We start from the raw sequence: 23,753 nt of genomic DNA, 5'->3' as shown, positions 1-23,753 counted from the left end.
GCCTAAACAAGGGAGACTACAACGGGATGAGGGAGGAGTTGGCTAGCGTAGATCGGGAAATACAAGCTATATGGTGGGACAGTTGCAGAACAGTGGAAGACTTCCAAAGAGATTTTTCATGGTGCTCAACAAAAGTATATTCCAGTTAAAAGCAAGGACAGGAAGGGTGGGGAGAGCCAGCCTTGGATAACTAAGGAAATAAAAGAAGTCATCAAGCTAAAAGCTCATGCATACAAAATCGCCAAGACTAGTGGGAAACTGGAAGATTGGGAAAACTTTAAAAAACAACAAAGAACCACAAAGCAAGCAATAAAGAAAAGGAAGATAGATTATGAAAGTAAACTAGCACAGAATATAAAAACACATTGTAAAAGTTTCTATAATTATATAAAGTGGAAAAGGGTGGCTAAAGTAAACGTAGGTCCCTTGGAAGATGAGAAGGGGAATTAATATTGGGTAATGTGGAAATGGCCGAGGTGTTGAACGACTATTTTGTGTCTGTCTTCACGGTGGAAGACATGTCTAACAAGCCAAAGAGAGATGTTATGGATGTGATGAGAGGTGAGGACCTCGATACAATCACTGTCACTAAAGAGGTAGTGCTGAGCAAACTAGTGGGCCCAAAGGTAGACAAGTCCCCTGGTCCTGATGGGATGCATCCCAGGGTACTGAAAGAAATGGCAGAAGTTATAGTAGAGGCATTTGTGATAATTTACCAAAATCCTCTGGACTCTGGACAGGTCCCAGATGATTGGAAGACAGCAAATGTCATACCACTGTTTAAAAAAGGATGTAGGTAGAAGGCACGTAACTATAGGCTTGTAAGCTTAATGTCTGTAATCAGGAAAATGCTTGAGGCTATCACTAAGGAAGAAATAGTGAGACATCTGTATAGAAATGGTTCCATCAGGCAGACACAGCATGGATTCAGGAAGGGCAGGTCCTGTTTGACAAACTTACTGAAGTTCTTTGAGGATATAATGAGCACAGTCGATAAGGGGAACAGGTAGATGTTATATACTTAGATTTCCAAAAGGCGTTTGATAAGGTGCCGCATAAAAGACATCCATAGATAAGGGCGCATGGAGTTGGGGTTAAGGTAATGGATAGAGGATTGGTTAGCCAACAGAAGGCAGAGAGTTGGGATAAATGTGTGTTTTTCTGTTTGGCAATCAGTGGTGAGCGGGGTGCCACAGAGGTCGGTGCTGGGCCCACAGCTATACACGATATACTTTAACGATTTTGAAGAGGGGACCGAGTGTAGCGTATCTAAGTTCGCTAATGACACTAAATTGAGTGGAAAAGCAAATTGTGCAGAGGCTGTGGGGAGTCTGCAGAGAGATATAGATAGGGTAAGTGAGTGGGCAAGGGTCTGGCAGATGGAGCACAATGTTGACAAATGCAAGGTCATCCACTTTGGAAAGAAAAATAGAAGATCATATTATTTAAATGGTGAAAGATTGCAGCATGCTGTTATGCAGAGGGGCTTGAGAGTGCTTGTGCATGAATTGCAAAAGGTTGGTTTGCAGGTGCAACAGGTTATCAAGAAGGCAAATGGAACGTTGGCCTTCATTGCCGGAGGGATTGAATTTAAGAGCAGGGAGGATATGCTGCAACTGCACAGGGTACTGGTGAGGCCACAGCTCGAGTACTGCGTGCAGTTCTGGTCTCCTTACTTGAGAAAAGATATACTGGCTTTGGAGGTGGTGCAGAGGAGGTTCGCCAGGTTGATTCCAGGGATGAGGGGGTTAGCCTATGAGGAGAGATTGAGTCACCTGGGACTATACTCACTGGAATTCAGAAGAATGAGGGGATCTTATAAAATACATAAAATCATGAAAGGGATAAATAAGGTAGAGGCAGGAAAGTTGTTTCCACTGGTAGTGAGACTAGAACTAGCTTCAGGGGAGTAGATTTAGAATGGAGATGAGGAGGAACTGCTTTTCCCAGAAAGTAGTGAATCTGTGGAATTCTCTGCCCAGGGAAGCAGTAGAGGCTACCTCATTAAATATATTTAAGACAGATCTTTGCATAGTAGGGGAATTAAAGGTTATGAGGAAACGGCAGGGAGGTGGAGCTGAGACCATGGCCAGATCAGCCATGATCTTATTGAATGGCGGAGCAGGCTTGACGGGCCAGTTGGCCTACTCCTGCTCCTATTTCTTATGTTCTTATGGAATGTACTGACTGAATGTGCAGTGGATGCAGAATCAATAATAACATTTTAAAAGAAGGATAGAATCTCTGATTAAAAGAAAAAAATTATAGGGACTTCAGGGAAGAGCAGGAGAGTGGAACTTACTGTTAGTTCTTTCTACGGCTAGTACCAGATTGATGGTTCTGTATGCCTCTGATTCTCCAAAAGGTATTGATTGTCTAAGCCTCTTGAAGAATCTGTGGAGTATATAAACGCGGGCCTTTCATACAGTGGCAAAGGATCATGAAGTCTCAAAATATCCAACTCCACATGACAATTTTTTAATCATCAATGGACACCCTGGGCTATGTCTTTAAGCTGTTGGATAAACAATGTCGGGGGAAGATACAAAAGCCTGAGAGCACGTACGACCAGAGTCAAGGACAGATTCTATCCCGCTGTTATAAGACTTTTGAATGGACCTCTCATACGCTAAAGGATGACCTCCTGATCTCCCAACCTACCTCTTCAAGGCCCTTGCATTTTATTTGTTTATCTGCACTGCACTTTCTCTGTAACTGCCACACTATATTCTTCATTCTGTCTTCTTTTTACTACCTCAGTATAATTATGTATGGAATGATCCGTCTGCATGTCACGCAGAACAAAAGCTTTTCACTGTATCTCGGTAAATGTGACAATAATAAATCAGTCCAATCCAATCAGCTCAATATCCTTGCAGTTTGCTTTGGAAGCAATACTCAATGCAGGGACATGCATATTTCCCTTTTCTTTCAAAAATAAACTTTATTCTTAATAAAAAATATATACAAAAGAAGAAATGGTGCAATACTTTTACATTCATAGTCATTATATTCAGTAGTGTTAATTTATTTTTTAACACCATATCACCATTGCCTCACGTGGCCTCCTGAGGTGATCCACCATTTCAATGTTTGAGGGGCTTCCCCACCCGACTCAGCCCCTCCATGCGCGGTAGCGGAAGGAGCCCAAACTGAGGTCCTTCCCCACAGAGCCTTAGCATTGGCTGCACCGAGCTTCAGTGCGTCCCTCTGCATGTACTCCTGCAGCCAGGACTGTGCCAATCGGCAGCATTCCCTTATGGACGTCTTGCTCTGCTGGAAGACCAACAAGATTCAGGCAGACCAAAGGGCGTCCTTCATCAAGTTAATGACCTTCCAGCAGCAATTGATGTCTGTCTCGGTGTGTGTCCCTGGGAACAGCCTGTAGATCAGAGAATCCTCTGTCACACAGCTGCTGAACCGGGACACGGATCCTTGCATCTGTCTCCACACCCTCTTTGCAAATCCACAGTCTGCAGAGAGGTGGGTGACTGTTTCTTCCCCACCTCAGCCGTCCTGAGGGCAGTGTATTTTGGGGGTGATGTGTCGTCTGTAGAGGAAAGCTCTGACTGGGGGAGCACCTCTCACCGCCAGCCAAGCGAGGTCTTGATGAACATGCATATTTCACACGCTAGTTTCAATGCCCTCCCCTCTCCCCTGGCAACTCTCAACCACTGCAACAGGGCATGAACTGTATTGAAGCCTCCTCTCGGGCAGAGTGACAGAGTCAGTCAGACTGCCGCTTCCTTAAGTGGGTCAGTCAAATCCCAGCAGAGGCAGTCTCAGCAATGCAATGATTGAACCAGTAACACAGTGCACTGCATCAGTAGGAAAACCAGCCATTAAAGCTGACATATCACTGACATCTGATGACACATCTGCCTTGAGGAACATCCCCATAAATATAGTTCGCAATTGAGAAATCTCAGTTTTTCACTATTCATTGTCCAGCAAGGCCAGCATCTTTTTATTCAATTCCTGTCTTTTGAATTGAGTGATGAGTCTGGTCATTGCTGAGGGCAGCTACGAGTCAACATGTGTGCCTGGAGTTACATATTGGCAAGAGGGGCAGGCTTTGTTACACACCAACCAGCGGGCACCCATCCGTAATAATCCCATCTTGCAGCACTTGACCTGTAGACTTCTGTGCCTCTTTCCAGTAGATTTGGAGGACTTTTTGGAGGAGGGTTGGTGTCTCCCCTACTTCAAGGTGCCTGCTGCAGATCGCCCATGTCTCTGAAATGTGCAGGAGGTCAGGGATCACTGCAGCTCAAGTTTTCAATTACTCGGTTCTTCAGTCCTCCATGCTGGCACACTGAGAGTGGTGATCAGTTTTGTCGGTGATGTTACCTTCATTGAGGGGTGGCTCGCCAGCTGTAGGAGGTGATCAACGTCGACAAGGTGTTGCCGTGGATCTTGTTTGCAGGGAGCGGTGTGGCAGGGGCAAGTAGGTTGGAGAACCATTGTCTTCAAGATAATGTTGGCAAAACAAAAGAGCTGGTCATTGACTTCAGGAAAGGGGGCGGTGTACATGCACCTAACTATGTCAATGGTGCTGAGGTCAAGAGGGTTGAGAGCTTCACGTTCCTAGGAGTGAACATTACCAATAGCCTGGCCTGGTCCAACCACATAGATGCCATGGCCAAGAAAGCTCACCAGCGCCTCTACTTCCTCAGGAGGTTAAAGAAATCTGGCATGTTCCCTTTGACACCAACTTTTATTGATGCACCATAGAAAGCATCCTATCAGGATGCATCACGGCTTGGTATGGCAACTGCTCTGTCCAGGACTGCAAGAAACTGCAGAGAGTTGTGGACACAGCCCAGCACATCACGGAAACCAGCCTCCCCTCCATGGACTCTGTCTATACCTCTCACTGCCTTGGTGAAGCAGCCAGCATAATCAAAGACCCCACCCATCTGTGTCATTCTGTCTTCTCTCCTCTCCCATCAGGCAGAAGATACAGGAGCCTGAGGTCACGTACCACCAGGCTCAAGGACAGCTTCTATCCCACTGTGATAAGACTATTGAACGGTTCCCTTATACGATGAGATGGACTCTTGACCTCACAACTTTCTTGTTATGACCTTGCACCTTATTGTCTACCTGCAATACACTTCCCTGTAGCTGTGACACTTTACTCTGTATTCTGATATTGTTTTTAACCTGTACTACCTCAATGCACTGTGTAATGAATGGATCTGTACGATCGGTATGCAAGACAAGTTTCTCACTGTACCTCAGTAAAAGTGATAATAATAAACCAATACGAATACCAATTAAGTTGTATCCTTTTGTGTACTATGCAGAAGGTATCAACAATGGTTTGGAGCTCAGCCTCCTGGTGTTGTCTGCGTCCTGCGGCTCTATGACTGAGATTGGGTTGATCCTGGTTCTGGAATGGAGAAACAACCTTTGATCATTTTGCTGCTGCCCCTGTAGATTAACTGCACTCCAGTGGGAAGCTTGCTGGAGATAATAATGGGGTTCATGTAGGATTCGTGTAAGTGGGCGCTTAATGGTCAGAACGGACTTGGTGGGCCAAAGGTACTGTTTCCATGTTCTGAGACTCTATGATAAGGTGCAGTATTGTGGCAAGGAAGGTTGAGAAGAAGTTTGGCACAATGGCTGTCTTGTTTGACCCCAATTTGGATTGGTTCTGTGCTTGATCCTTTCTGGAGAATCACGGCTTGCACGTCGACATGGTCTACGCCCACCTAAAAGGAGTGCTTTGAAAACCTGTTCAACCAAGATTCTCTTTGATGAATATGTCCTTGACTCCATCCCACAGTGGACTATCTGTGACAATCTTGGCCCTACCACGGGCCCAGAGAGAGAATGGAGAAGGCATCCAACAGCTGAAAAACAACAAGGCCCCTGAAGCAGAAATAAACCTCTCCTGAAGTGTTAAAACATGGCAGAGAGGTCCAGCTAATTTTCAAGGCATGCATACCCTGGGTACATAAGCCTATGACAATAAAGAAGAACTTGTACTTCTGGTGCAAATTCTTTTTCTCCCACACTTGGGAAGAGGAGAACATGCCAGAGGCTCTCAATGAGGATGTAATTATGACCATCTTCAGGACTGCAGTAACTACAGAGGGATCTCCCTGCTGTCTGCCACACTAACATCCTCCTCAAACATTTCCATCCAGATACCAGAATTCAATGTAGAATCTGCCCATCGAGAGGCAAAATGGATATGATATTCACCACATGCCAACTCCAAGAAACACCATCAACCATTATAGAAGCCCCTTCTCACCTGACTCTCAGCTTGGTCAAACAAGGAGTTTTATGGAGGATCCTTCTCAAATTTGGCTGTCTTCCAAAGCGTGTCACCATCCTCCATCGAGTCCATATTAACGTACTGATGATAGCTCATTCAGACTTGTGTTTATTCACTGGATATGAGGGAGGTTGGAGAGGAACTGTTGATTGCCCATCACCAGCTGACCTGAGACCAGGGGTGCTCTCCACCACTGGCCTCCAGTCGACTACTCACACAACTGAGCTTCTTCTCTGAGGGCATCAGTGGTCAGCTGCATGGGACTGAGTCTGTAGAGAGGCCAAATCAGCTGGTGGTGGCAGGTTTCCACCTCCGACGGGTCTTCTAAAGCAGCCAGGTTCCTTTCTTTTTACAAGTTTATCAATTTGTTGAATCTCTGGCTGAGATAGCTCCCCAGTACATGTTCACTCTGCAACGCTATGCTCACTGACCTAAACTGGCTGCCACATGTTTAAAACGCTCCGCTTTATTTATGGGTCTAGTAACCTGGTGGTTGAGCTTACAGTTTAAGAACCGGAGACCTAAACTATCAACTTGTGGGCATGAATTCATATCTCACTGTGGCAGTTTGGGAATTTATAATCAAGTAACTAAATAACACCTAGAATAAAATTCTAAGATCAGGAGAACATACAAATTAGCAGCGAGTAGGTCACCTGACATTCCCATCTATCCCCTACAACTGTTCACTCCCCCCTTGCTTATCATGAATCTATCTGCCTTATAAATATTCAAGGACTCTGCTTTGAGAGAGTTCCAAAGACTCGCGACCCTCTGAGGGAAAAGATTTCACCTCATCTATCTTAAATGGATGACCCCTTATTGTGAAGCATTGACCCCTCGTTTTAGATTTACCCACAAGAAGGAATATCCTCTCCATATTCACCCTGTCAAGCCCCTCATATGTTTCCATCAAGCCCCCCTCTCACTCTCCTAAGTTGCAGCAGGTACAACGTTAGCATGTCCAACCTTTCTTCATCAGGCAACCTGCCCATTCCAGATATCAGTCTGGTAAACCTTCTCTGAACTGCTTCCAATGCTTTAACATCCTTCCCTAAATAAGGAAACCAGTACCATACACAGTACTTCAGATATTGGTTTAAATATTCCCTAAATATTGACCAGACCAGGTAAGCTTGGCTGGTTTCCTTCTCATTAGCAAACCTGAAAGGCTTTTAAACAATACTTGGCGGCTTCATAGCTTTCATTGCTGACATCAGTAGTGTATTTCAGATAATTGAATGTGATTAATAAATTCTCCATCTGTTGAAGCGCATGTCATTAGTACTGGATTACAAGTCCAGTAACATGACAACCACAATAATCCCTAAAGTGTGATTTGAGAAAATTTCCTCCAGTTCCTTTACTGATGCTTCTTCAGAATGTGTTCCTAAACTCATTGGAAATACCAGCAACAACCTCCAGTGACCCAGTTACGTCAGACAGCTGGAAAATGTTGAAAATAAAAAAAACTGCAGATGCTGGAAATCTGAAATAAAAACAGAAAATGTTGGGAACACTCAGCAGGTCAGGCAGCATCTGTGGAGAGAGAAACAGAGCAAACGTTTCAGGTAAAAGATTCTTCGACAGAAATGGGAAAGGGGAAAAATAGTTTTTGGTTGCAGAGAAGGTGGTGGAGGAGTGGGTAGGACAAAGGGAATATCTCTGACATGGTGAGGTCAGTGTTGCCATGGGGATAAGTTGGAGAGTTCAACTAGTTAGAACATAGAACATAGAACAGTACAGCACAATACAGACCCTTCGGCCCACAATGTTGTGCTGACCTTTAAACCTCGCTTGGTGGGTAATGTGGGGAGTTAGAGGGAGTGAAGAAGACAATAGATATGATGGCAGTTAATGAGAGTATCAACAGAGGAATGTAAAAAGTTGTGAAATGCCGGACTGTGGGACTCTGCTAATTGAGAGAGAAAACTCGGACAATATTACAATTGGATGTCTTAGAAAAGCTTCCATTAGTTGGAGAGTTTTCTTTGTCAAGTGATAAAACTGTTGCTGAGAGGAAATGACATCCCGTGTGAGCAAAGGTAAATGTTCCTTTGCAAAACAGTGAATGAGACAGGTCACTGGAATTAGGTTTGGGCTACATTTGCAATGGGTTAGAACAAAACCAATGGGGCGAATGGTCTCCATAAGCCTCTATTGTTTTATAAAGGCAATGCAGAAGAGCTTCCGCAGAAGATGGAAAGCAGATGGCCAAAATGAATTCAACATTTACAATCAGCGGACAGATTTATAGTTGTCTCGTCCAAGAAACAAGCCCTCCAACAGTTGTTGAGTCTGTAAACCTTCCCTGGCTCCAGGCCACTTCCGAATCGGCTCCACAGTTTGGCAAAGTGAGCTCTGGGCAATGACAGACCTCCTTCCAGTCAGTATTAGTTCGCTACATAAAGGAGTCTGCAATTCTGTACAAGCAACACCAGGAAGAAAATTATGGGTGGACTGTTACAGGTAGCCATGGATTCTTAATTATAAAACAGGACATCACAGGTTCCAAGGGAAAGCTGGCCAGCTACAGGTGGGAGTGGATCTACAGGGTGAGATGAAGTCAGGTGAGAGGAGGCTTGCGTTGAGAATGAACGTTAGCATGGACTGGATGGGCCAAATGGTAAACTTGTGAACCTCCTGTTAGTTCACGGCAGCAATGACCCACATTTCTTTAATGCCAGGAAATGGAAATATGACTAGGATTGACTTATGTGGTCAGTTCCATGAGCTGCCACAGGGTTAGGAACATCGGAAATAGGAATAGGCCATTCGGCCCTTCAAGCCTGCTCCACCATTCAAAATGATTCCATAGTTGATCATCCAAATTCAGTACCCTGTTCCAGCTTTCCCCCCATACCCTTTGACTCCCTCCAGCCGTAAGAACAACATAACCTCTTGAATATATTTAGTTATTCGGCTTCAACTGCTTTCTTTGGCAGAGAATTGCTCAGGTTCACCACTCTCTGAGAGAAGAGATTTCTTCTCATCTCAGTCTTAAATGACTTATCCCTTATCCTTAGACTGTGACCCCTGCTCATGGATATGTCCCCCATCGGGAACATCCTTCCTGCATCCAATCTGTCCAGTCTGGTAGGAATTTCTTAGGTTTCAGTGAGATCCCCCGCTCTTTCTTCTAGTGAACATAAGTCTAAATGTCCCAACCTCCTCCACACAGAGTCATTACAGCACCCAAACAGGCCCCTTTGGCCCAACTCATCTGTGCCAACCAAGATGCCCGTCCGAGCTAGTACCATTGCCTGCATTTGACCAATTTGACCCATCCAAATGTCTTTGAAATGTTAATATGCCAGCCCTGCCATCCCAGGAATCAGTCTGGTAGGGTTTCGGGGACGGATTGCCTGAATCTTACATTAGAAAGGCAGATGTACACAAGGACGCGGACCTTGATCTTTTGTGTTAGTGTAAGACATTTCACAGGGAGGCGGCAACCCATTCTACATCTCTCCCAACTCCACTGCCCTGGCCTTGAATTGGCTGATACCATTTTAAAATTGTTTAAAGAATTACACTTTTTTTTCCATTGAGGTAGGCTCCCACCCAGCTGGGTATAGGATAAACCTGCTAGAACCAAATGGCTTGCTAGGCCACTTCAGAGGGTATTTGAGGGACAACCACACTGGTTTGGAGTCATGTAGGCCAGATCTGGTATTTTTTTCCTTGATGGAGAGCATGAGTGAGCCAGATGGGTCCTTACAACAATCCAGTGGTTCTGCGTACATCATTATTCCAGATTATTAGCTGCCGTGGTGGGTCTTGAACTCAGGTCTCTGGATTACCAGCCCTGTAACTTGACCTCTTCCCCATCACTGTGCAAGCTGATAACACTCCATCAACCTGCACAACATCAACCAGTTGCGTTCGAGTAACACTGTGAAACACTTCACCAGATGGATTAGTGAGTAGATTTTGACACCAAGAAAATATCAGGCCAGGGAACAGCTTTGATAAATAGGTAGTCTTCAAGGAGCATCGTGAAAGGGAGACAGAGCAATTGAGCGAGGGAATTTCAGAGTTTACGGCTTTGGCAGCTGAAGGCATGGCCACCAACGGTGGAGAGGTTTACATTGGACATGCTTAAGAGGTCGGAATTTATGGAGCTGATATCGGAAGATTAATGGGTAGGAGGAATCCTGAGCTGAGGAGGGATGAGAGCATGGAGAGATTTAAAAATAAGTATGAACAATTTCAGAACTCTGGGTCACGATAGGACTAATAAACTCTAGCCCAAGTTCTGCTGAGCAGTAGATGCGGAGATGTTGATGGTGTATTAAATACCGACAGGTGTTGGCTAGAGAAGGCTGCTGGTCTCCAGAGCAAGGAGCTTGATCAAACTCCCTGGACTGCTGAATATCACCCCATCATTTGAACTACATGTTAGAGGCTGGGGTTGGGTCACTTTGTGGTCACCCTCCCTTTGTTCAGTCCATGTAGTTCCATCATCAGTGCATTGTGGATGTTTCCTATGTCCAAAACACTTTCTGGAGGAGTGAACAATCAAGAGGAAGTCTTCATTGAGCACCTACCATATGGACAGGATGGGAAATGTAATGGATCACACTGTGGACACTGACCCCCATTCCAGTGAGAGTGCGTGCCAGGATTTGGAGTGTGCAGCTGGGTCCCCAGCCGGCTCTTCAGTCTGTGGGGTGGTGGTTGTTCACCGGGAAGCACTGTGTGGGCAAATGATCCGTTTCCAAAGAAATCCGTACACTGCTGTCAGATAAAAGTTAAAGCTGGAGAAACTCAAGATTAAAACACATGGAACTGATCAAAAAAATAAGTGCAGAACATTCTAAACATGGCATGGGAGTAAGTTCACATCTCTTAAATATAAACCGCATACTTAATGAGGAGAGCCCATGGAGAGTGTGTGCAATTGTGTCTGTGTGTGTGAGTGTGTATTTGTGTGCTTGGATGTGTGCATGTGTGTGTGCTTGGATATCTGTGTGTTTCTGTATGTGTGTGTCTGTGTATGTGTGTGTCTGTGTGTTTATCTGTGAGAATGTGCGCTTGTGTGTGTGTGTGTGTGTGTGTGTTTGTGTTTGTGTAGGTGTGTGTGTCTGTGTCTGTAGGTATTTGTGTCTGTGTCTGTGGGTATTTGTGTGTGTGTGTGTGTGTGTGTGTGTGTGTCTGTAGGTATTTGTGTGTGTGTATATGTCTGTCTGTAGGTGTGTGTGTGTGTGTGTGTGTGTGTCTATAGGTATTTGTGTGTGTGTATATGTCTGTGTCTGTAGGTATTTGTGTGTGTGTGTGTGTGTGTGTGTGTGTGTGTGTCTGTCTGTCTGTCTGTCTGTCTGTCTATGTGTTTATCTTTGTGTGTGTGCACAGTAAAAACTCCCTCAAAGATCATTTAAGGCATCCACAGAGGGACTTATTAATGTCGGTTTCAAATGGATTTATGACATGTTCAATTACATGTGGGCTTTATGCTTCAGGAGATTGAAGGCTCTATAATGTTAAGTGAGTGAATCGTGACTCATTTAACCCACAAAACTGCAGAGATTTTTCTTCCAAATGTCTTCATGGGCAGCAGATATTTATACAATTATTCCTCATGTCTTGCTTGTGAATGACAGACACGGGCCATTCAACCCCACAAGCCTGTTCCATGGGTTCAGTTAGCAGCTTTAGTTCTGTGCCCCGGGAAGCTCCTGATCTCAAATGCCTGTGTTGACAGATGATGCCAACAGCCTTATGGACCACAGGCTTCACATCCCCTTTCCCTTCACTTGCTCCACCCTTTCCCTCCACCTTTTTATATCGCTTGTATCACTTGCTAGCTCTTTCTCCACCCCTTCTCTTCACCTTTTTATACTGGCTATCTCCCTTCTATCTTTCAGTCCAGGGGAAGGGCCTCAACTTGTCGACTGTCCATTTCCCTCACTAGACGCTGCCTGACCTGCTGAGTTCCTCCAGCTTTTTGTGTGTTACTTCAACTTCCAGCATCTGCATTCTCTTATGTCTCTTGGGATCATTTCACTGGTCTGACTTGCATGTCATTCCAGATCCATTGAGGTGGTCGGCTGAAACTGAAGAGGATGATGAAAGATGGAGGGGCATTAAACTTTTGACCTGCCACTGATGAATGAGTTTCAGGGAGAGAACTCCAGAATTTTGCAAATGGCATGGAGGGGAAAGCCTGTTGCTTTTGTACATTCTGTCTGTGGGCCAACTGTATCTGAAGACATGGTGCCAGCTCCCACACATAATAGTCAGCTCCACCACACGATCACCTCCCTTAACCCTGCCATTTTCTTGAGACTGTCTGACTTTGCCTCCCCAATGTGCAGGACTAGGTAAGTATTGATTTCCTCCAAAGAAATAGCAGGAAGACTGAAGGCATCATCTTGGACCCCCATCACAAACTCAGTTACTGACACCATCATCTCTTGCCATTTGAACCCAAGTTGGTGCTCTGTTGAATCTTCAAGCCTGGACGAAGTTGGCCTGTTCCCACCTGTGTAATATTTTCTGCCCCAATTGAATCCATATCTGGACCTCCAGACCTCTCTCCAGTAATGTCTGGGTTTGTTCTATGTACCATAAACCTAAGGTCATCCTCTCTGCTGCCTTTGTCCAAACTCACTTGGTCCCAGCATTCCCATGCTTGTGGCTCAATTTTAAAATTCCCATTCTTGTTTTCAAATCCCTCCATGGCATCTCCTCTCCCTGTCTCTATAATCACTTGCATCCCTAAATCCACCTGTAATCCTCTAATTCTGGCAGCTTGAACATCCTTGAGTTTAATCTCCACAACATGTGCAACCACAGCTTTAATGCCAAGGCCCAAACCCTTGGAATTCCTTCCCTAAATCTCTCCTTTTCTTTTAAGATGCCTCTTAAAACGCACGTTTTTGATAGAGTTCTTCTGCTCTAATGCAACGCAGTGTAAATTTTTTATTGGATAACACTCCTACTTTGGGAGGCCTTTGCCTTGGTAAAGGTGCTATATAAGTACTCATATTTGCTGTTAAAGGAAGTGGAGGTGGTCAAGAGGTCAAAGATGGGAGAAAAGCAGAACTCTCAGAGTGTTTACTGAACTGATATGTGGAAAAGATGGGTTGTCTCATGAGGAAAGGTTGGGCAGGTTAGTGTTGTATCCGCTGTAGTTTAGGAGTGTGAGAGGGGACTTGAAGGGTCTTGACAGGGTGGATATGGAGAGGGTGAATCCTCTAGTGGTAGGATATAAGCACTAGGCGGCACTGTTTAAAAATAAGAGGTCACCCATTTAAGACAGAGATGAAGTTTAACTCCACACAGGCAGCACCGGAATCGAACCCAGGTTGCAGGAGCTGTAAGGCACCTGCACTACCTGCAGTGCCACTCTGTAAGACAGAGAAGTCGTGATTTTTCTCTCAGAAAGTTGTGAGACTTTGGAGCTTTCTTCCTCAAAGGACAGCGAAAGCAGAGTTTTTGATTGTTTCAAGGCAGATAGATTCTTGATTTTAAAAAAGGTGAAAGGTTACCAGGGTAAACTAGACTGCAGATTAAAGGTTACTGTCAGATCAGTCACAATCTCGTTGAATGGCATAGTAGACACAGGGGACTGAGTGGTAGACTGTTGCTCTTAATCCGTACGTTATTGGTTATGTTTGATGATGATGCACAACAAGGAGAGGTTACAGATACAGGGGAAGGGCATGATGGGTGTGGACTATTGCTGGACAAATGGAGATTAAGGTTTCCTCCAGTATATGACCTTGGTGATCAGGAGCAGCCTATGGAATATGTGACAACCCAATGTGCAATCCAGAAGTATGAAGGAGACATCATGGAGATACACTCTGCCATCCCAGGTGTAATTGGTTTCAGTGTCAAAGTCGGGTTTAATGTCATATGTGCAAGTATGTGTATGCACAGGTGCAACGATCAAAAAATGCCTTGAAACAATCAAAAACTCTGCTTTCACTGTTCTTTGAGGAAGAAAGCTCCAAAGTCTCACAACCCTCTGAGAGAAAAATCACGTCTTCTCCGTCTTACAGAGTGGCACTGCAGGTAGTGCAGGTGCCTCACAGCTCTTGCAACCTGGGTTCGATTCCGGTGCTGCCTGTGTGCAGCAGTATCGTAGGCACATAGCATCAGATAAGCAGCATTCACAATCTGCTATTGTTGTTGATCTATAGCTGTATAAAAGCGAGAGAGATGCCAAACAACAGTTTCAAAGAACATCAGTCATATTCGTGTATTATCACCATTTCTTTTTATATTCAATCATCCCTCTTAAGTGAAGGCAATGAACATCAATGGCTCCCTAAAATGAAAGACTTGTGTTTGTATGGCGGCATTCACACTCTCGGGATGGCTCAGTACTTTGCAGCCAACAGTACTTTTACGCAGTAACTATAAGGATGATGCAGTGGCCAGTTCCTCCACAGCAAGGTCCCACTAAGTAATAATGAGAAGATACGTACTTTAGCAATGTTGGTTGAGCATAAAATTGTGGGCCAGGTCACTGTGGCAAACTCCCCTACTCTTTTTTGAGTGTTATATATTTTTTTATACCCTAAGGTAGATAAGTTGCGGCAACCCGTATTTAACCGCAAATAAGCAGGGTGTGAGCAACAAACAGTCTGTTGGGGGAGCTCAGCAGGTCGAGCAGCATCTGTGAGAGGAAAAGAATTGTTGACGTTTCGGATCCCTTCCTCCCACAGATGCTGCCCAACCCGTTGGGTTCCTCTAGCACGTTGTTTGTTGCTTCAGATTTCAGCGTCTGCAGTCTCTTATGTCTCCAAGTGGGATTGAGATTTGAACCCGTAGTTAAACTGGGATGTTTAGGGCATAGATGTTAATGAGGATAATTTACCATAGTCAGCATCTTCCCTCATCTAAAAATGACTTGACTGTAGTTTTAGACATCGAGCCTCTGACATCAGGGCTTGGTTATGTTGAGACAGAGGAGCAGTGTGTGTGCCAAAGGTACAATTCAGCCTAGAAGTGGTAAATCCCAGGCCCCAGCTCAAAATCCACAGCAGAACTCACGCCTTTGTGCTCAGTACTGTTAAATTGAATGACATTACACCTTGTATTTGAGGAAGGTACAGGAAACACGGCAGCCACTTTATTGTGGCGTGCTTTCCAATCTGTACTTTGTAGTAGATTCTCTGAGTGTCAGGAATAAGAAGATGAAAGGACAGATAAAAGTGTGTGCAGGGCTTTAGTGACTCACAGCAGTGAACTCAAACAGCCTTTGATGTTTTGATTTCCTTTGTGTACAGAGGTTGACATAATGCACTTCAAGAAGGGGTTTGGTGTGTACAATTAATATCCACCTAACCCTTGATGTATCTGGTACATTTTTTCAAGATACCATTACCCCTACCATCCAGGGCAAAGAGAGCACCCCCATAGGAAAATTACTGCCACAACAGTTTCAGTTTTCATTGCACCTTTAGTGCATTAAAACCTTCCCAAGTAACTTTGTCGTTGGAATTTTTGCTGGTATGAATGCTGAAGCCCTTTGCTGACTGCGTCTACCTGGTACATAGGGATCTTGAGGTGTAAGTACATAGCTCCCTGGAAGTAGCAACACGTGCATAGGGTGGTAAGGAGGGTGTGCAGCATGCTTACCTTCATCGGTCGGGGCACTGAATATAAAAGTGGGCAAGTCATGTTGCAGCTGTATAAAACTTTGGTTAGGCACATTCGGGAGTACTGCGTGCTGTCTGGTCACCACACTACATGTAGGATGTGGAGGCTTTGGAGAGGGAGTAGAAGAGGTTCACCAGGATGCTGCCTGGATTAGAGAGTATCAGCTATAAGGAGAGGCTGGACAAACTTGAATTGTTTTCTCTGGCGCATCGGAGGCTGAGGAGAGAGACCTGATAGAAGTCTATAAAATTATGAGAGGGTAGACAGTCAGAGTCTTTTCCCAGGATGGAAGTGTTAAATACCAGAGAGTCTAGGTCTAAGGTGAGAGGAGGAAAGTTTTAAAGGAGATGTGCGGGCATGTTTTTTCACAGAGAGTGGTGGGAGCCTGGAATGTGGTTCCAGGGGAGGTGGGGGAAACAGATATGAAGCAACGTTTAAGATGCATTTAGACAGAGACGTGAACGGACAGGGAATGGAGGAAAACAGACCATTTGTGGGCAGATAGGGTTAGTTAGATTGGCATCGTGGTCAAGGTAGACATGTGGGCCGAAGGGCCTGTTCCCATGTTGTACTGTTCTATGTAAACAGTTCAGAAACATCAGTACTAATTAAGTTGGATTATGAGCACCGTTGGCAGGGCAGGTGATGTGCTCTGCCCGAAACAGTCACAACTACAGAATGTGTCGGCAACTTCTCAGGAATTTTGGTTCACAGCGGATGAGATGGAATTTGAGCTTCAGATGTTGCGATGCATCAGCGAGACAGAAAGAAAAGTTACCTGGACACGTTGTTCCAGATAGTCACTCAACATAAGTTAGGAGCAGATTTGGTCAGTGGACAGAAACAGAAGGGTGCAACCATGACCGAGGCAGGGATGGGGATCCAGTAGGTTGCACCTTGCACTCGTTCAATAGATTCTGTGGCCTTTGTGCATAAGAGCAGATATGTCAGGAAGGATGGACAAATTGACCACAGTGTCACAGTACAGGGGACCACTCAAGATGGGGGAGTGAAGAGGAATACGACAGTGAAAGGGGACGGCACAGCTCGGGAGATGTACTGAAGTGGATGATCAGCCATATTGAATGGCGGAGTAGGTCTGAAGGGGGACTGCTCCCAACTACTCCTGCTCCTGTTTTCACGTTTCCATGCAGGTCCTGAAGCCACAAGCAGGAATCCTGAAGTTTAAGCTGCCTGCTTTTGCTAAGGGTGAGAACACAAAAGATAAGAGCAAGCAGGCACCATCTTTCAATAGGATCATGGCTAATTTGAGCGTAATCCTGGTCTCCCTTACAGGGTCAAACGTCTGTCTATCTCAGAGATTCAGTCTCCACAGCTCTCTGGCATAAAGAATTCCAAAGATTCATGACCTCTAAGGGAAAAAATCCTCCTTATCTCCTCTTAAATGGTCAACCTCTTATTAAGAAACTAGTTCTAGGTTTCCCCCAACAATCCTCTCAACAATCTCCTTGTCGACCTCCCACCAGAATCTTCTCTGCTTCAGTAAGGTCACCTCTCACTCTTCTGAACTCAGTGAGCGTTGGACCAACCTGCTAACTTTTCTTCATCAACCACTTCATCCTGATCTTGTGAACCTTCTCACGGCACAGTAGCGTAGCGGTTAGCGCAACGCTATTACAGCACCAGCGATCGGGGTTTGATTCCCGTCGCTGTCTGTAAGGAGTTTGTGCGTTCTCCCGTGTCTGTGTGGGTTTCCTCTGGGTGCTCCAGTTTCCTCCCACATTCTAAATACGTACGGGTAGGTTAATTTGGGGGTTTAAAATGGGCGGCGTGGACTCGTTGGGCCGAAAGTGTCTGTTACCATGCTGTAAATAAAATTTAAAAAAAAATTTTTAAAACAAGTCTCCAGCGATCATATATTCCTCCATAAATAAGGAAGTCAAAACTGTATACACTTTTCCAAATGTAATCTCTCCACTGCCTTATACATTTGTAGCAAGACTTACCTAGTTTTGTACTGTATGCCCTTTGCAATGAAGACCAACATTTCAATTGACTTCTTAATTTCTGTGGAGTCACGAGACTAGATGCTGGAATCTGGAGCAACAAACTATCTACTGGAGGAACTCAGTGGGTCGAGCAGCATCTATAGGGGGGGTCTGTTCCTCCAGTAGTTTGTTTTCTTGCTCCAGATTCCATCCATGTCTCCATGTAGCCTTAGACAACCTTCCTTCCTATCCACAATGTCACCAATTTTTGTGTCACCCACAAAATCACCATTCTTTTCTCTGACATTCACATCCAAGTCATTAATATATATCACAAACAAGAGTGTCAGCACTGATCCCAGGGGTACACCACTGCTCAGAAGCTTCCAATCAGAAAGATGTCCTCCCACCACTGCCCTCTGCCTCCTATCACCAAGCCAACTTTGGATCCAATTAGCCAGCTCACCTTGGATCCCATGTGCCTTAACCTTCCGGATGGGAATGTCGGGAGGATAAAATGAGATTAGTGTAAATGGGTACTTGGTGGCTGGTGTAGACACATTGGTCTGGAGGTCTACTTTCATGCTGTACATCACTATTAGAGGGGGACGGCAGAAAAATGCTTCCACTGGCTGGCCCTTGAGAGCCTGTTGGTGGTGGAGGCAGGAAAATTCATTGTAATCATTAGGACCTTGGTGAACACTTGTACAGCCATAATCTATAAGGCTATGGATCAATAATAAAGTGCATTTATGACCAGTATGGACATCATTTTCAGAGACTCAGAGAACACAGAAACCACCGCATTGGCCCACCAAGTCACGTTGACCATCAACCACCCATTTACGCTAATCCTGCACTAATACCATTTTATTCTCCCCACATTCCTGCCAACTCCCCCACCAGATTCGACCGCGCACCTACATATTTCGGGCAATTAGCCTTTCAATCTGCGCGTCATTGAGATGTGGGAGGAAACCGGAGTACCCGGAGGAAACCCAGGCATTCAAAGGGATAATGTACAAACTCCTCCACACAGCACCAGAGGTCAGGTGGAGCCTGGGTCCCAGAGCTCTGCTGGCTGTGGCATTCTGCTTCCTTTAATGGGCCACATGATCTTCTGTGCCTTAAATAGCGTACAGAAGTTATTTTCCCCCTCAGCAGAGCACTGGCTCAGCTGCAACTGGAGTATCGAGTCTAATGTTAGTCATCACACCGCAGGAGGCATGTGATGGCCCTAGAGATAAGATATGTTTATCAGTCACATGTGCATCAAAGCACACAGTGAAATAAATCTTTTTGCATAGAGTGTTCTGGGGGCAGCCCGCAGGTGTCGACATGCTTCCGGCGCCAACATAGTGTGCCCACAACTTCCTAACCCGTACGTCTCTGGAATGTGGGAGGAAACCGCAGCACCCGGAGGAAACCCACGCAGTCACGGGGGGGAACGAAAAGAAATGAAGTTTTGAGGATGAGAGGGCAATTATGTCAATAGACTGGAGAAGCCAAGGTCACTCTAGAGCAGATGATATAGAACATAGAACATTATAGCACAGTACAGGCCCTTTGGCCCACAGTGTCTGTGCAGACATTTTATCCTGCTTTAAGATCTATCTAACCCTTCCCTCCCACATAGCCCCCCCCCCCCATTTCTCTATCATTCATGTGTCTATCTAAGAGTCTCTTAAATGTCCCTAATGTATCTGCCCCCACAACCTCTGCCGGCAGTGCGTTCCACGCACCCACCACTCTGTGTAAAAAAACTTACCCCTGACATCCCCCTTATACCTTCCTCCAATCACCTTAAAATTATGTCATTGTCACCCTGGGAAAAAGTCTCTGACTGTCCACTCGATCTATGCCTCTTATCATCTTGTACACCTCTATCAAGTCACCTCTCACCCTCCTCCTCTCCAAAGAGAAAAGCCCTAGCTCGCTCAACCTATCCTCATAAGACATGCTCTCCAATCCAGGCAGCAGCCTGGTAAATCTCCTCTGCACCCTCTCTAAAGCTTCCACATCCTTCCTATAATGAGGCGACCAGATCATCCTATCATGAGGTAATTTGATACAATTCAAAACCATGCAAAGTCTTGACAAAGTGAACTAAAGAATTAAGTACCCTTTGGGTTGTAAACCAGAGGACCAAAGGTTTAATATGCTGGGCAGGAGAGCTGGGGGTGAAGTGAGGAGAAGGTTTTCCATGCAACCTTGCTGCCGACGGGGGGGGGGGGGGGGCGGTGGGGTGGGGGGAAGTGGAAGCAGGCTCAACCTTTGCTTTCAAGGGGAACTAGAGAGATATCTGAAAGAGGGGAAGCTGCAAGTTTATGGGGAATGAGCTGGGATTGACTGGCTAGCCAGGGCAAAGAGATAGAACATAGAACAGTACAGCACAGGAAAAGATATTTATTTATTAGTCACTTGTACATCGAAACACACAGTGAAATGCACCTTTTGCGTAGAGTGTTCTGGGGGCAGCCCGCAAGTGTCGCCACGCTTCCAGCACCAACATAGCACGCCCACAACTTCCCAACCCGTACGTCTTTGGGATGTGGGAGGAAACCGGAGCACCCGGAGGAAACCCACGCAGACACGGGGAGAATGTACAAACTCCTTACAGACAGCGGCGGGAATTGAACCCGGGTCGCTGGCGCTGTAATAGCGTTACGCTAACCGCGACACTACTGTGCCGCTGACCCTTCGGACCACAATGTCTGTGCCGAACACGAGTCTGGATTAAACTAAACCTACTCTGCCTGCAAGTGATCCATGTCCCTCCATATCCCTGCATATCCGTCTGTCGACTGAACAGTCTCCTGAACGGCACTATCGTATCTGCTTCCACCACTACCTGTTCCAGGTACCCACCACTCGCTGTGTAAAAAAACCTGCCCCGCACATCTCCTTTAAACTTTTCCCCTCTCACATTAAATGCGTATTCTCTAGTACTTGGCATTTCGACCCTGGGAAAAAGATCCTGACTGTCTACCCTATCTATGCATCTCATAATCTTATAAACTTCTGTCAGGTCTCCCCTCAGCCTCCAACACTCCAGAGAAAACAACCCAAGTTTGTCCAACCTCACCTTATAGCTCATACCCCCTAATCCAGGCAGCATCCTGGTAAACCTCTTCTGCGCCCTTTCCAAAGCCTCCACATCCTTCCTGTAATGGGGCGACCAGAATTGCGCACAATACTCCAAGTGCAGCCTGACCAAAGTTTTATACAGCTGCAACCTGAACCAAAGTTTTATATGGCTGCAGCATAGTAGGTGAGCTGAATGGTCAAATTACATACTCTAGTGACCCTATGATTCTACGATTATAATAACACCATGAATGGCAAGGGAGAGAGAGCCAGCATAATGAGACAGTTAATAGGGTTACGAGAGGAGGTTCATCTCGATCAACAAGAAATGTTCCTTTTATCTGCTTGGACAGGTTAACCAGAAGACTCTATAGAGCCACAGCTCGGCAGAACATGAGCAATAGAGTCAGAGATAGGTCATATGTCTTCCTGAGCCTGTGCTGGAGTTCAATAATCAAAAAAACAAACTGCTGGAGGAACTCAGCGGGTCAGGCAGCATCTGTGGAGGGCAATGGACAGTCCACGTTTCTGGTCGAGGCCCTTCATCTGGAGTTCAATAATATTGTGGATGTTCCAATAGCTTGACCACTTTCCCATCCAATCCCTATTGATGCCATGTGTATCTAAAATTATATCGAGCTCGAGTATTCCCAAAGGAATAAGAGACACATTAAGGGGGAGAGAGCATCCACAGCTCTTTAGGATGGAGAATTTTAAACATTTATAACTGTCTGAATAACAAAATTTCTCCTCATTTTTGTTCCTAATTGCAAGCCCCTCATCCTGAAGCTATGCATCCAGTTCCAGATGGAGAGGAAACAAGCATTTACGTTGTCAATCCCACTCAGAATCTTGCATCGCTCAGTGATTATGGGCCAATCCCCCTCAATCTCCCATCATAGAACAATCTCCTCTTCCCTGGAAACAATCTACTGAACCTACATTGTCCCACCTCCAAGGCAACTGCAGCAGCCAAAACTGTATGCAGTACTCCATGTGTGCTCTCTCAATTCATTTCTCGAGACGTGGACATCGCCAGCATTTATCTTTCATCCCTAATTGCCATTGAGAAGGTGGGGGTGAGTTGCCTTCACGAACTGCAGCAGTTCATCTAGTGAAGGTGCTCTCACAGGGCTGTTGAGCAGGGAGTTCCAGGACTTAGACCTGGTAACGATGAGGATCAGCGATACATTTCCAAGTCAAGATGGTGTGCGACTTGGAGAGGAACCTGTGGGTCCTAGGGGTTGAGGATCTTGGAGATACTGTCCATGTAATCTAGGAAAGTAAGTGCAGTGCATTTTATGGAGGGCACATTCACAGCCACTGTGCACCAGTGTTGGACGGAATGAACATTTGGTGTGGTGGATAAGATGCCAATCACTCAAGCTGCCTTGTCCTGGCTGGCGTTGAGCTCCTTGAGTGTCGTTGAAGCTGCACTCATTTATCAAGTGGAGAATATTCCATCACGTTCGTGATTTGTGCCTTGTAGATGGTGGTTTGACCTTCTCTTGTTCAAGATGGTCATTTTCTGGCACTTGTATGGTGTAGATGTTACTTGCCTCTTCTCTGCATGATGGCTAGGTCCTGCTGCAGACAGGCGTGCATTGGGTCACTTGCTGAGGATGGAGTTTAGAATGGGATTGAATGTTGCACAATCATCAATGAACATCCCCACTGCTTGCCTTATTATGGAAGGAAGGTCACGAGTGAAGCAGCTGAAAATGTTTGGGTCTCGGACACTGCCCTAAGGAACTCCCATGATGATGTCCTGGCACTGGAATGTTTGACCCCGAACATCCACAACCATCTTTCTTTGTGAACAGTTTCATGAAAGCCCTAAACACTTGCAGTTAATTTACTCTTTAATTCTAACCACTTGTACCAAAGGTCAATATACCATTTGCCTCTCCAATTGTTTGCTGTACCTGTACATTTATTTTCGATGTATTATCAACACCATGCCAAGTTGCCTCTATAGACCAGGTCAGGAATGGTGTGTGACTTGGAGGTGAATCTATTTTCCTGCCCTTCTTAAGTGGATAAACTCTCATTTCTCCACGGTATACTCCATCTGACACCTATTGAACATAATTTGTGGTGAACAATGCCAGCTCCTGTGGCATCCCATGAGCAACAGCCTACCAGACTAAAAATGGCCAATTTATGCCCGTCCTTTAACCAGTCAGCTACCCACCTTAACACATCAAAACCATTAGGCCTTGTTTGAAAGCAGAGTAATGATGTGAAAATCAGGGGAGGGGGGACATAAAAGGGGCTAGAAGTAAAGAAGTACAGGCACCTCAGATTGAAGGAGACTGCAGAGAAGGAGAAGCTGAGGTTGTGATAGAATTTAAAAACAAGGACGGGAATTATAAAATGGTGGCCCTGTTGGGTTGAGTCACAAGGCAAAGGGTATCATCGAACATAGAACTGTACGCCGCAGGAACAGGCCCTTCAGCCCGTGATGTCTGTGCCGAACATGATGCCAAATTAAACTAATCCCACTTGCCTGCACACACTCTGTACTCCTCTATTCCCCGCTGGTTCATGTGCCTGTCTAAGTGCCTCTTAAACGCCATTATCCCAGCATGTCACGGAAACCAGCCTCCCCTCCTTGGACTCTGTCTTTACCTCTTGCTGCCTGGGTGAAGCAGCCAGCATAATCAAAGACCCCACCCACCCGAGACATTCTCTCTTCTCTCCTCTTCCATTAGGCAGAAGATACAGGAGCCTGAGGGCACGTACCACCAGGCTTAAGGACAGCTTCTACCCCACTGTGGTAAGACTATTGAACGGTTCCCTTATACGATGAG

The 23,753-nt window shown here is 45.5% G+C and overlaps 1 long non-coding RNA gene across 1 annotated transcript in view; it reads left to right on the top strand.

The window, feature by feature from the left end:
- Positions 1–2,840, top strand: part of LOC127575072 (uncharacterized) — a 50,654-nt gene extending 47,814 nt beyond the window's left edge. The window contains exon 4 of the long non-coding RNA XR_007957003.1: positions 2,366–2,840. This is a non-coding gene — a long non-coding RNA (uncharacterized LOC127575072). The remainder of the gene's footprint in view (positions 1–2,365) is intronic.
- Positions 2,841–23,753: the final 20,913 nt, after the last annotated feature.

This window comes from Pristis pectinata, chromosome 10 (assembly GCF_009764475.1).
Source record: "Pristis pectinata isolate sPriPec2 chromosome 10, sPriPec2.1.pri, whole genome shotgun sequence".
Taxonomy (NCBI): Eukaryota; Metazoa; Chordata; class Chondrichthyes; order Rhinopristiformes; family Pristidae; genus Pristis; species Pristis pectinata.
This window is presented reverse-complemented; position numbering and strand designations above follow the sequence as displayed.